The sequence below is a fragment of the Cervus elaphus genome, chromosome 5, assembly GCF_910594005.1.
Source record: "Cervus elaphus chromosome 5, mCerEla1.1, whole genome shotgun sequence".
Classification (NCBI taxonomy): domain Eukaryota; kingdom Metazoa; phylum Chordata; class Mammalia; order Artiodactyla; family Cervidae; genus Cervus; species Cervus elaphus.
The window spans coordinates 17,983,267-17,997,790 of NC_057819.1; the positions used below are offsets into that span (position 1 = coordinate 17,983,267).

The window sequence follows — 14,524 nt, forward strand, 5'->3', positions numbered from 1 at the left end:
GTTGTTATAATCAAGATTTTTATGTAATTGTGTGCTATTGGCAGTAATGACCTAAAGGAATAAAAAATAAATTGAAGTTATAGATCAAAGGACAAAAAACTTGAATACATTTTCATAAAAAGTGCAAATTAAAATTTTTTAAATTAGCAAATTAAAATACTTCTGTGGGAGAAGGCGAGGGTGGGATGTTTCGAGAGAACAGCACCGAAACATGTATATTATCTAGGGTGAAACAGATCACCAGCCCAGCCTGGATGCATGAGACAAGTGCTCGGGCCTGGTGCACTGGGAAGACCCAGAGGAACCGGGTGGAGAGGGAGGTGGGAGGGGGGATCGGGATGGGGAATACATGTAAATCCATGGCTGATTCCCGTCAATGTATGACAAAAACCACTACAATACTGTAAAGTAATTAGCCTCCAACTAATAAAAATAAATAGAAAAAAATAAATAAATATTTTCTGAAGTTATTTTTCTAGAATATTTTATTTATGTTTTTTCTTTTAAAATTAAACAATTTAAAAAAAAATAAAATTAAATTAAACAATTTATTTAATTATCTTTTAAAATCAAAAGGCAAAATACAAATGACAAAATTAAAGTAACATTTTAAGATGAACTATTTCAATAAAGCTAGAGATGTTAATTTTTAAATTTAATTTAATTCCAATAAATATTAAAAAATAAGTGCTTGCTTTGGCAGCACATACGCTAAACCTGGAACGATACAGAGAAGATTAGCATGGCCCCTGCACAAGGATGACACACAAATTCATGAAGCATTCCATACTTTTGTAAAGTAATTAGCCTCCAATTAAAATTAATTAATTAATTAATTAAAAATAAATGGGAAGGAAATCTGAAAAAGAGGGGATATATGTATACGTATAGCTGATTCACTTTGCTGCAGCAGAAACTAACACAACACTGTAAAGCAATTAAACACCAACAAAAATGAATTAAAAAAAGAAGCAGCAAAGAATAAAACTGCTAACAATCCTAGAGTTCAAATGTCTGATAGTTAATGTAAAGAAACATAAGACACTTCACGCATTTTACATCTAGATCTATGTATATTCAAGTTTAAGAGTGATGTGAGTCTTTAATATTTCAAAATGATCCTCTGTGCTATGTTAGTTACATACTGCTGTACACCAAATTACCATAAACCGAGCAGTTTAAAACAAGACAGATTTACTATCTCACAATTTCTATGGTCAAGAGTCCAGACTCAGGGACTTCCCTGGCAGTCCAATGGTTGAGACTTCGAGATCCCAGTGCAGGGGGCACAGGTTGATGCCTGGTCAGGGAAGTAAAATCTCGCACACACAAAAAAAGAATCCAGGTTCAGTTCACCACTTATTAAACTGCAGTAAAGATGTCAGTCAGGGCTGGGGTCTCAGCTGAGATTCAGATGGGGAAGGAACTACTTCCAAATTCACGTGGTGGTTCAGGACTCAATTCTTTACGGGCTGCCAGACTGAGAAGAGAATCTCAGCTCCTTCCTGGATGTTGGCTGGAGACCATCCTCAGTCTCTTGCCATGTGAGTCTCTCCATATGGTGGCTTACTTCATGAAAGCCAGCAAGGAGGAGTCAACAGGGAGAGTCTGCAAGCAAGACAGTAGTTACATCTCATGCAAGGTAATCACAGATGTGAAATCCTATCAGCCTGGCTGTATTCTATTGGTTAAAAGCAAGTCACAGATCCTGCCTACTCAAGAGGGGAGAAGATGATACAGGAGTGTGAATGCCAGAAGGTAAGAATTAGGTGGGGCGGGGCGGGGGGGCACGGGGGCTGGCATTTTAGACTCTGTACCCCATAATGGCCATGCACCTTGCTTGCAAAGACTGCACTAATGTGTGAGTACATTCAGAACCACAAACTGGAATGCAAGGAGAAGCCTGAGAGTTTCTTACATATTTATGCTATCAAAGAGGAAGGATTTAGCAAGATAATATAGTATATTGAGTTGGCAAAAAAGTTCATTCAGATTTTTCCCCTAAGATATTCTGGAGGGACTTCCTTTGTGGTCCACTGCTTAAGATTTCACCTTCCGATGCAAGGGGTGCTGTTTTGATCTCTGGCTTGAGGATCCCTCATGCCTCACAGCCGCTCCCACCCCCAAAGAAGCAAAAGCAGTACTGTAACAAAGTCAATACTTTAAAAAAAAAAAAAGACGTTCTGGAAAAATCTGTGGGAACATTTTGGCCAGCCCAATATTTGCTCTTATAGGAATGCTTCCAATTTTCAAATTATCCCTCCACTAGAACCAGAACTAGAATGTTCATCTCCAATGTTGACAGCAGCACTACCCATGAACCTTTACTGCATTCAGACACAATTGTTATTTTAAAGTCTAAGAAATGGGGAGATGTTCTGAATGATGTTAATCAGGAAAGAACATGTTGAGGACTACAGGTTGCTCTGTGACAGCCCCGGATACCAAGTGACAGACATCTCCATGTGTTTTTAATAAATTCTTTCTTTCTTTGTGCATTGCTATTTGTTGTTGTTCAATCACTAGTGTCCAACTCTTTGTGATCGCATGGATGTAGCACACCAGCCTCCTCTGTTCTCCACTTATCTCCAAGGGTTTGCTCAAATTCATGTCCAAGCATTCTTTGCCCATGCTTATGATATGTGAGGAAGCTTGAGTACCCTAACATGGCAGCTGAGTCCCTCAAAAAGAATAATCCATGAAAGAGAGCAAGAGTGCAAGGTAGAAGCTATGACCTAGTTTTAGAATTCACACACCGTCATTTTTGCAATAATCTTCTAGTTACACAGCTTATTCCTAGTCAATGTGGGAGAGATCTATACAAGGGTATCGGTGGTAGGCAGAATTCTAAAATTACCCCCAAGACTCCTACTTCCAGGTGTATGTGCCCAGTAGAATCTTCCCTCCCTTGGGTATAAGTGAGATTTGTGAATATAATGGGCTGTCACTCTCATGGTTATGTGATGCTATCTGGCAGAAGAGATTTTGCAGATGTAGTTAAGGCCCCTAATCGGTTGACTCTGAGTTAATCAAAAGGGAAAATATCCTGAGTGGCCCGAAATAATCAGGTAAGCCCTTAAAAGAGACCAGGAAGATTTAAAGCAAAGAAGAAAATGAAAGGCAAAAAAGATTTCTCTTGCTGGCTTTGAAGAAGTAAATAACTATGTACGAATTGCCTATGGAGAAGGCCATTTAGCAAAGAGCCGAGAACAGCCTCTAGGAGCTAATAGTGTTGCCCAGTCAACAGCTAGCAAGAATATGAGCACCTCCATTAGACAACCAGAGGGAAGTAAATTCTGCCGGTGACCTATGAACTCAGAAGAGGACTCTGAGCCTGAGATGAGATCACAACCCCATTGATACCCGATTTCAGCTTTGGGAAGCCCTGAAAAGAGATCTTCTGACCTACAGAAATTATAAGAATAAACAGGTGCTGTTTTAAGTGGCTAAATTTATGGTAATTTGTTACACAGCAGTAGAAAATGAATACCAGTGTGAGTATCAGAAGGCAAAATTACTGGGGGCCATCTTGAGACTGGCTACTAGAACCTGATACTGTTAGATTTTTAATTTTTGTTTTTCTAGTCAGTGTCAGTCCACTAATCTTCCCTCTCATATGCATACCTTCTTTACACTTCACTCACTCACTCAACTTCTCCTCCCTTGATTCCTTCATTCCACAACAATTCCTGATCCCCTACTTTATTCTCACCCAGTGGATTACTGGGGACACAGAAGCGAGTCACGTGTGTTCCCTGACCTTCCAGAGTTCCAGTTTGGAGCAGGAACATTCCATGGTATTCCTCAGTCTCCTTAAAGCTACTCCCAACATAAGCCATACATGGTTCAGACCCCAGGACTTTCCAGAAACCTGTTTCAGCACATTGATCCATCACCAAACCACAAATTTAACCCCCAAAGCATTGATGTACAGCAGATTCTGCTGAAGTTTCCAAGTAGAGACCAAGGATGGTATTATATCACATGCATGCATGTGTGATAAGTTGCTTCAGTCATGTCTAATTCTTTGTGACCCTATGGACTGTAGCTTGTCAGGCTCCTCTGTCCACAGGATTCTCCAGGCAAGAATACTGGGGTGGGTTGCCATGCCCTCCTCTAGAGAATCTTCTGACCCAGGGATTGAACCTGCATTTCTTATGTCTCCTGCATTGGCAGACAGGTTCTTTACAACTAGTTCCACCTGGGAAGCTCACTATATCACATATTACAAGCCAAATGTTATCAAACTTTGTATTAAACTTCTCTGTCCTTAAGCTCTATGATTCAGAATGTCTTCTCCCAATCCTTCCCTGCTAAATATCTTTATTACTCTGATAAGTTCTTTTTTGTTTTCATATTCCACTTGGCAAAACAAAAGCTTCATGAGAAACCCAATCAATGTGGACATGGATGAATGAGGGGCTTGCTTCCCTGATTCTGCAGGCAGCTCCACCCTAGCCCTTGTGACGGTAGACCAGGTACTTCGGTAGACCAGGTACTTTCTGTCTCAGTTGCCTGGCCTGCATTCTGGTAAAGTCCCCAAGCGAAGAATGGAGGCTCCCCGGGGACCCCAATCAGGCTTTTGAAGTTCTTGGAGGAAGGTGTTAGGTAAATAGCAATTCCAGGTAACGCTGTCTAGGGCCTTCAGATTGACGGCACTGGAGAAGATCAAAGGCCGTGTGGACAGCACCTAAGATCCAGCTTCCAGAAAACTGCAGTGACCCCAGCCAGGGCTTCTCAGGGTCCCTCTGGGTTTGAGACTGAGTAGCTGAATGTCCTGGTCATCATTCTGGAAGGCAGTTCCCCACGCTGGTAACATGCATCTTCATCATCCTCCCATCTCCTGACGAGGTTCTGTCTTCACTTGCTCGTCACACACTCTCACTCAGACCTGTGGCTTGAATACCCTCCTTATGATGACTCATCAGTCTCCTGCTCTGCCTTCTCCCCTGAGTCCCAGACTCATTATACAGCTGCTAACTGATACATCCACTGGGATGTCTAATGGGCATAGCAAACTTCCTGTGTCTAAAATGGATGTCTACTTCATCCTCCTCTCTCCCCAACAGCCCTCGGGGAAATCAACTCCTCCCCCATCTCAATAAACAGTTCCATCATCGCCCACCCAGTTGCTCAAGCCAGAAACCAAGGAATTATCTTTGATTCTTCTCTTTCTCCCATCACCCAACGATAATTCATCAGCAAATTTTGTTGACTTTCCTTACTAAATGCATCCCCAGTACATTTTCTTATCTATGTCTGCATGACTCCCACCTTGATGGTCTGCGTCACTGCCATCTCAGGCCAGGGACCACAGTCGCCTTCTCACCATGCTCCCTGCTTCCTCTCCTGCAACTTCATAGTCTGTTCTCCACATAGTAACCTGAGAAAACATTACTTCCCTACTTAAGCTCTCCAAGTCATATGTCACTGACAAGCCCCTGTATGATCTGGCCCCTGCCTGGATCTTGAACTTCAACTCCTCCCACACTCCCCTGTACTCTGCTCTAGCCATAATAGCATTTGTTCTGATCACTGAACACATCAAGCTTGATCCAGTCTCAGGGCCTTTGCACATGCTGTTTTCTCTGCCGGGAATCCTTTCCTCTCTACCACCTATTGTATAGCTGGACCCTTCTGGCCATTCAGATCTCAGTTCAAAGTTCACCTCCACACAACCTATCCTGTCCTTGTGTACAGCTGGCCCACTTCATCAACCCTGGTTTGCCTTCCTCATTTTGTCATCTTTCCTCCATAGTTCCTATTACTACCCACCTCTCTTACTTTTGCTTGTTTGATTGTCTTCCCCCGAGAACTTCACTCCAAGAAGGCTTTCTGGTTCACTGCTCCATCTCCAGCACCTAGACCAGTGACTGACAAACAGGACCTGCTCAGGAAATTTCTCTCAGATTCACTCATCCATTTAGTCAGTACAAATTTATCGAGTGCTTACTGCTTAACGACTTGGGGAACCCCAGGGTACAAGGGGAACCAAGATGTCTGGTGTTGATGGATTCCAATTCAGCCTTCACCATTACCAAGCTCCAACCTTTACTAACCAAGCCTCTGTTTCCTCATCCATAAGATTGTATACAGGGTAGGACTATTATGAACTAACTTGTAAAAGTCTACCAGACAACCTGGCACACTGTAGGTACTCATTAAATGAGTGCTTTCATCCCATGACCAAGGGTGGCTCTGTCTGCTAGAAAATGTGGATGCAAGCTGGGGTTGGGGTGGTGCTGAGACAGCTGTGGGACAGCTGGATGCCCTCATGGGAGAGAAATCAAGAACAGATGTGGGTGGGAGGACCCTCAGGCCAAATGCTGACCCACTTGGCCACTGGAACAAAGAAGACAGGACCATAAACAAGCCAAGAGAGATTATTAAAATAACAGAGAGAATGGGAACAGCCTCGGGGCCACAAGACCTCTTCCAGAGGCCTTCTAGGTCCAGCTCTGAGACTTCAGGTCAGGCCAAAAAATATCTCCAGGTCTCAGAGCCCTGCCTCCCACCCGGTGAACCTAGGAGTCTGCTGGCCAGGGGCAGAGAGAAGTCTGGCAGGGACTAAAAGATATCAGGCTCCTGGGCGAGATTTGAAAACAAAAGTTGTCTTTACCTTCATCAGAAAACTGTGCAGTCACAATAAAGAATGAGGATGCTCTTTATCTCTTAGAATGGTCTCTAAGAGATATTGTTGAGTATGAAAAGATGAATTTTTAAAGGATTTTTAAAAAAGCACGTACATGTGTCTGCTCATCTATCTAGTCACTATCTCTGGAAGGATGCTGATGGTTACTGAGGTTACTGATTGGGACATCCTTGGTGGTCCAGGGGCTGACTCCACTCTCTCAATGCAGGGGGCCTGGGTTCAAACCCTGGTCAGGGAACTGGATCCCACATGCCACAACTAAAGATCCCACATGCCATAATTAAGACTCGACACAGCCAAATAAATAAGTTAGTGGTGATCATTTTCTCTCCAGAGTGGAGAGAAGTGTGAAGGGGTGTGAAGGAAGGAAATCTTTTCACTAAAATGTTCTTTGCCTCTTTTGAATATTGAATTACTTGAGTACTGAATCACTATCTATTCAAAAATAAATGCTTAATATTTGAGAAGGAAAATGGTTTACCCCTCCTCTTCCATCAAAGGGAGTAAGGGATACCATACTTTTTCCAGAATGATCTATCTAAAAACTAAAGCCAGTTCCATTGCTCCTCTTTATAACCCTTCTCTGTTTAAATCCCTTCAGTGACACATAGTTAAACATATTGTACAACCTCAAAATAAGAATATTTGTTGAATGAGTGAGTAAGTGAATAAATGCATGAATAAACCAAATGCTTTCTCCCTTTATCTTTATGTACTGATACAGAAAAATGTCCACACTAAGTGAAAAAAGAAAGTCACAGAATATTTAGTCAAGAATGATCCTATTTTTGATAATTATACGTAAATGAATTCTACTGCAGTCATATTTACATAAATTATTATATATGTCTGTGCTATAAGTACATATATATTTATATACACATAAAATTATATTGCATATTAGCATATTCATTTATATATCATATACATTAGTATATACACACATATATATATAGTTATTAGCCAATAAACAGAAAAAATCTAGAAAGACTCCAAATTTGCTGGTTCTGTATCTTGATCTTAGTGATGATCGGTATGAAGATGGGTAAAAACTCACTAATCTGTACTTAAGAATTGTACGTATTCCTGTATATAGCTATATCTCAATCTTTTAAAAGGAAAAAAAAGACATATGCCCAAATATTATTAGATATCATCTCCTGGAATGGTTGGGATTATGTGGGCTTTGATTTCTAACATATATCTGAATATTTTACAGCAAACACACAATTATAAATCTCTTAAAAATATATATACCTTTAAATTCATATTTTATTTCCAACTCTTTAGTTTAGCACACAAACCCTTTCACTTCTTTAACTGCCTCCGCCCTTCCTTCCAACCACATCAAACTGCTTAAGCTCCCCAGTGCGTCATTCTGTTTCTCACCTTCAGGACTTTACTTTCCTGTTCTCTCTTCCTGAGATGCCCTCTCCCACGTCCTCAACTCCTCCCACATACCTACCTAAGTTCTTCTAGTCATTTAAGTCTCAACTGAAATGTCACTTCCTCCAGGAAGCCTCCCTTCACCTCACCAGGCTGGGTCAAATTCTCTAGAAACACTTTAGAGTTGCCTCTGTCGGTCTTGACTCACCTGTCCATCTCACTCATCCAACCGTGAGCTCCTTGAGGCAGAGACTGGAGTGATGTGGCCACAATCCCAGGGTGCCTTGGCACACAATTTGAAAATTGCTGCTCTAAACCAGAAACTAAGAGACAGAGGCCAAAGCTGCTCAAGAAGCAGTGGCAAGGGTTTGGTGTTTCCATGCTGGCTGAAGCACACTGACAAACATTCAGAGAAAACCTATTTGCAAAGAGAAGAAAAAGAATTAAAATATAGAAAAGAAGTTAAAAGGCCCCACCAGGAGCAAAACAAGAAAGGGCAACCACCTGATGCAGTATTGCCGGTAATTGGACTCCATCACCTCACCCCAGAATTCATGTCTGACATTGAACTCCTCATCTGTTGCCCTAAACCAGTTCCTTCCACGGTCTAACCTGCACTCAGGGACTGGTGGCAGCTCCATCCTTCTAATTGCTCAGGCCAAAACTTTGCATCATCCTTGATGTTCTCATTCTTTCAAATCCCAAATCCAACTAGTTAGCTAATTCTGTCATCGTTTGCCTTCAACAGATGTCCAGAACTTGAGCATTTCTCCGCATCTCCATGCTACTGGCCCAGCCACCATCCTCTCTCCCCCACACTAGGCCACGGCCACCTCACTGGTACCTCTGCTTCTACCTGGTCTGTTCTCAACTCCGTAGCCAAAGGGAACGTCTTATAAGTCTGTTCTGGACGCTGAACTCTAATGGCCCCCATCTTGCTCAGAGCCAAAGCCAAAGCCCAAGCCCTTAACATTGCCATGAGGCCCTCTGACCACAAAACCCATTCCTCTGGGTCTTCACGTCACTCCAAGCACAACAATTTCCTCATTGTTCCTCAGATGTGCCAGGCACAGTCCTGTCTCTGAATCTTTGCATGGCTCTTCTCACTGCCTGAAATATAGTCCCTCAGATAACCTGATGACTGGCTCCCTTACTTCCCTCAGTCATGGTTCAAATGTCACTTGCCAGCACGCTCATAAAACAGAAGCAGTGCCTGCCTCCTCCTAGCATTTCTGGGCCCCTCACTTTTGGGAGGAATCACTGACTCAATGCGCTCATGTACAAAAACGTATATTTAGAGAATTAATTCCATTTATCACCAAATATTTACTGAGCATGTATTATGTCCCAGAATTGAATTGGGCAATGAGGACAGTTTAAAGCTGGCTTCCTCAAATGACCCAAAATTGGTGTCTTGAACCATGTTCCCCAGATAACTAACTATTCTTCCTCCAGTTCCTTTAATAGGGAAATATAATTTTGGAGGTACTTACAACCCATCGGAAATCCTGAGGTAGGCTCCCTGGGAAGTCCCAACACAGGTACAGTCATCAGCGGGGAATCTTAGGCCTGGCTCAGCTGTTATCCTCCCCTACCCTGCAAATCTAGCTACCAGTCTGGACTGCTGTGACAAAGTTGGCCCAGGAAGGAATTCAGCTCCTTCAGTTTGTGGGCTGCCACGGAAATCCCAGGGGCTGGGCTGCCAGGGCCATGAGCAGGAACGTAGGACGGGATATGGAGGCAACTTGATTTCTTTTTACTTTTTTCCTTCCTTTTTTCTTCTTTTTTTGGTGGGAAGGCTCCTTCACACACTCCCTCAAGTCAGGATTTCCTCACACTCTCCCTCAGCCAGGGCTTCTCACACCCTCCTTCAGTCAGAGCTCCTCACACCCGCCCTCAATCAGGGCTCCCTCACACGCTCCCTCAGCCAGGACTCCTCACACCCACCTCCCTCAGTGAGAGCTCCTCACCCAGGGCTCCCACACACCCTCCCTCAGCCAGGGCTCCTCAGTCTTCCTTCACCTTTTTATATATATATTTAGTTAGTCATTTTGGGTTGCGTTGGGTCTTAGTTGCCGGCAGGGGCTCTTCCTCGGGCTATTTGCAGGGCACGTGTTTAATGGCTGTGGCGCTTCAGACTCGGTGGGTGTGGCGTGTGCGCATGTGCAGTGCGGGCTTGGTTGCCCCGCGGTATGTGCGATCTTAGTTCCCGAACCTGGAATAGAGCCCGAGTCCCCTGCATGGGAAGACAGATTCTTAACCAGGGCTTCCCTGCGGATGGTGAAGAATCTGCCTGCAATGCAGGAGACCTGGGTTCGATCCCTAGGTAGGGAAGATCCCCTGGAGAAGGGAATGGCAACCCATTCCAGTATTCTTGCCTGGGGAATCCCACGGATCGAGGAGCCTGGAGGGCTACAGTCCAAGAGGTCGCAAAGAGAGACTAACACACACAGAGAGACCACGAGGGAAGTCCCTTCCCTCACCGTTTTCTAACCTTTAATGTACTTAGACATATGGTTTTCGGGTTTCCCCTTGTACTCTTATCCCAGACTGTGCCAGTGTTCCAGGCAAGGACTAGCTTTTGGTAAAGAAATAGCAAATATGGCAAACGCCACCTGGACTGCCCCTCCCTAACGGTGGCAGACTTCAGTATTAGATTACAGTGTTCTTTCTCCCTGAGACCTGGCCTCAGAACTGCTTTTTACACAGCCGTCTGGGAAGACACTATATGAGAGTTGCAAGGGGATTTCCTTCCCTGTTCTAAAACTTTCTACATGGCAGTCTGCTCTGCACCCCACAGCACTCATCAAGTCTCATTCTTGTCTGGAAACTTTCTTTTTTCTCTTGTTAAGAAGAAACTGCTGATGCTAGATGTTTGTGGAAAGTAGATAAACCCTCAAATGCTGTTTTTGGTGCTCCTAAGAACGTTCTGATGTTATTAAGAGAAAAGAAAAAAAATTAATAAAATAACTCCCCTTTGGGAGAGCAATTATTTATATCAAAAACATTTTTTAATGCCCACTCTTTCCTCTGAAAAGATTAATGTTTTGCAGTAAATCCGAACACAACACACTCTGACTCCCAGCATTTTTTGGCAGAACAGAAAATCCTGATGGCTCTTTTTGTCTGAATGGTTTATTTTCTTTCTCTGCATGGATCTCAGTTTCTCTGCCTTCTTCTTTCTGTTTCTCTCCCGTTCTCAGTCTCTTTATATTCCCAGCTCTGTGTGTATTTGTCTCTCAGTCTCAATCTCTCTGTCTCTCTTTACCTCCGTCCCCCTCTTTCCCAGTGGACTGGCAGCCCATCTCTTGTGGGAACCTGTCTCTGAATATTTCTCTCTGTGTGTGTACACATGCATGTGTTTGTCTATGTCTATGTTTTTTCCTCTCTATCTCTGTATGTGGACTTATTGCTTTCAGTCTGTCAATTTCTCCATCTTACTCTGTGCGTTTGTGTCAGGCTTTCTCTACCTGAGTCTATCTTATCTTTCGTTCTACCACTTCCTTTGTTTGTGTCTCCATCTCTAAGTGAATTTCTCTTTCCCCATCACTCTCTCTTTTTATCTCTCTCTATCTCCTTATTTGAGTTTCCTCTTCCTTTTTCTCTCTTCCTCCCACTGCCCATCTATCTGTCCATCTTTCTCTCTTTCTGTCTTTGTATGTTTGTGTCTGTCTCTAAGCAAATCTCTCTCTCTCTCTCTCTCTGCTTTTCCCTCTCACCCACTCCTTGCCTCCAGTCCACCCTCAAAGTGTCTGTTTGTCTTTGTCCTTCAATCTCCCTCTCTCTGTCTCTGTGCTTTTTCTTCTCGCCAACCCCTTGCCTCCGATCCACGCGTTTCTCTTTTTCTCCTTCCCCTTTCCCCCTAGAGCCCTGAGCTTGGGTGCAGACAACAAGACAGTGAATATAAACTGAAAAGTCACCCAGAGGTTTCCAGGCCACCAGATGCGCACCATATTTAGACAGAACAGCTGGATAATTTAACGACTTCCTTGTTTTCCCCGGAACATGGGCCGCCAGGGCGTTTCAGACAGTGAGTCTGTGTGAGGACGCACAAGTGTACGCACCGTGTGTTCCCTTTGGGACCTTGTGCACACGTCACCATTCTCTAAAAGTTCCCACTCATATCCTTTAGTGTAATCCGAGTCATATTTCTTTTCCCCACAACGTCCCTCTTTTTCCTCTTCCTGTGCCATCTGGCTTAGAGACCTGGAGCTGTTTAAGCATCTCAGAGACCTCCCACCTCCATCCTGTGATCCTCATCATGGTCTCGTGAGTGAGGTGTCTGGAAAGAGAAAAGAAAATGAGGTAGGAAGATCTAGAAGAAGAACTAAGGAGAAAGCTCAAAAGAAAACCCTCAAAGGCAGGGCATTGTGTTATTCTTGGTTCCATTTTACAGATGAAAAAGTGGGTAGGCCAACTCTGTAGCCCCAAAGTTCATCAGAACCACTTCTCTAACCCAGAACTGTTAGCTCCCAGCAAGCAACTCAACTCCCAGCGTCACAGTCCAGCAAAGCAGAAGACTTTACCGAGGCAGGAGGTGCAGTGGGCATCAGCTCAGGTCTGCTTGCACATTGCTCCACTGGAACGCAGAAGCTGTGTGGCCTTGGGCAAGCTGCTACAGTTCTGGAAGCCTTCTGTTTTCTCACCTGGAGAAGGAAAATACTAACAGTATCTACCTCAGAGGGATGTTCTGAAGTCTGATGAAATCTAACATGTAAAGTTCCTGAGTGATAGGAAGTACTCAAAAAATGTACATTGCTGTTGTTAGTAACAGTATTAGTATAAAACTGAGGCCCAGGTTCACACAAATTAGTTGATGGTAGACCCAAACTTAGCATCCAGATCCCCCAGCTTTCACACCAGTGTATTTTCACGAAGAGTTTCCTGCTACCTCCCCCCAATTAGAAATCTCAAAAACATTTTCTGAGCGCTTTCTATGTGCCACACAATACCTTTCACACATTCACTCATTTAATCCTCAGAACAACCAGGGTTCCATTATCCCCATTTTTATTTATTTTTAAAATATTTTTTATGTGGACCATTTATAAAATCTTTGTTTAATTTGTTACAATATTGCTTCTGTTGTTTATGTTCTGGTTTCTTGACTTCGAGGCATATAGGATCTTAGCTCCCTGACCAAGCATCGAACCCGCACCCGCTGCATTGGAAGGGCAACTCTTAACCACCGGACTGCCAGGGAAATCCCTCATCCCTGTTTTAAAGATAAAGAGGCTGATTCATGTCAATGTGTGACAGGAGCCACTGCAATATTGTAGAGTAATTAGCCTCCAACTAATAAAAATAAATGAAAAAAAAACATTAAAAAAAAAAATAAATAAAGATAAAGAAACTGAGGCCCAAAGAGCATTAGGAACTTACCGAAGGTGACACAACTAGTAGATGGTGAGGATACACTCCATCTACTCACCCACCTTCAATCCCCTACATTCACCCTGTTTTCTGTTCAAACTGTTGGAGATGTACTTCAAATCATGCTTGCTTTTCTTTGCTTCTCTCTCTCTCTCTGTCTCACCTTCTTTCAGCTTTTACTTATGTAAGTAACACATGAACACATTCTCAGGTAGAAAAAATTAGTATTATAGATAAAAACCAAAGTTTGCTTTGATGTTATCCCTAATTTCCATTGTTGACAATTTGGTGAAAAGACTTCTGGACTTTTTCCTACAGATTTACATACACATTTTACTGCTACCTTTCAGACCTTTCCCACTGGGCCTCTAATACAGTAATTGAGGCAACAAACCTGAAGGTGAAGGAGGTTGAGTTGGGGCTGGAGATAGTCTCACCTTGTGTTTTCTGAAGATCTGTTACATACAAATACGCTGAAAGTTTCTGTCAGATAGTTTCAGCCAAGGTGCCAGAGAACTGGTTGCATAATAACCTTTCTTTGGCTTACACAGAGACAAAATCAGAGAAGTATGGCTTATCATTTACGTCATTCACATGGCAGTCATTCCTGACCTGTGGTTCTGAGACCTTGCTATTGCTGGTCCAAACTGAGATGTGCTGTCAATGTAAAACACACACTGGATTTTGTAGCCTTGTTGTTGTGACCCCGTGAAGTACAACATGCCAGGCTCCTCTGTCTTCCACTATCTCCTGGAGTTTGCTCAAATTCATGTTCAGTGAGTTGGTGATGCTATCTAACCATCTCGTTCTCTGCTGTCCACTTCTCCTCCTTCCCTCAATCTTTCCCAGCATCAGGGTCTTTTCCAATGAGTCAGCTCTTCCCTTCAGGTGGCCAAAGTATTGGAGCTTCAGTTTCAGCATCAATCCTTCCAATGAATATTCAGGATTGATCTCCTTTAGGATTGACTGGTTTGATCTCCTTGCAGTCTAAGGGACTCTCAAGAGTCTTGTCCAGCACCGCAATACAAAAACATCAATTCTTCGGTACCTAGCCTTCTTTATGGACCAACTCTAAGATCGGTACATGACTACTGAAAAAACCATAGCTTTGAC

General features: G+C 43.1%; 1 long non-coding RNA gene and 1 other non-coding gene across 2 annotated transcripts; one reads left to right on the forward strand and one right to left on the reverse strand.

Moving 5' to 3' along the window:
- Positions 1-687: 687 nt before the first annotated feature.
- On the forward strand, positions 688-794 carry LOC122695779. The gene has a single exon (XR_006341533.1). It is a non-coding gene; the product is annotated as a U6 spliceosomal RNA (small nuclear RNA).
- Positions 795-1,493: 699 nt separating this feature from the next.
- On the reverse strand, positions 1,494-12,217 carry LOC122693514. The gene is made up of 3 exons (XR_006340932.1): positions 12,103-12,217; positions 8,247-8,456; positions 1,494-1,608 (listed from the first exon to the last, which is right to left on the reverse strand). It is a non-coding gene; the product is annotated as an uncharacterized LOC122693514 (long non-coding RNA).
- Between the last annotated feature and the right edge of the window lie 2,307 nt (positions 12,218-14,524).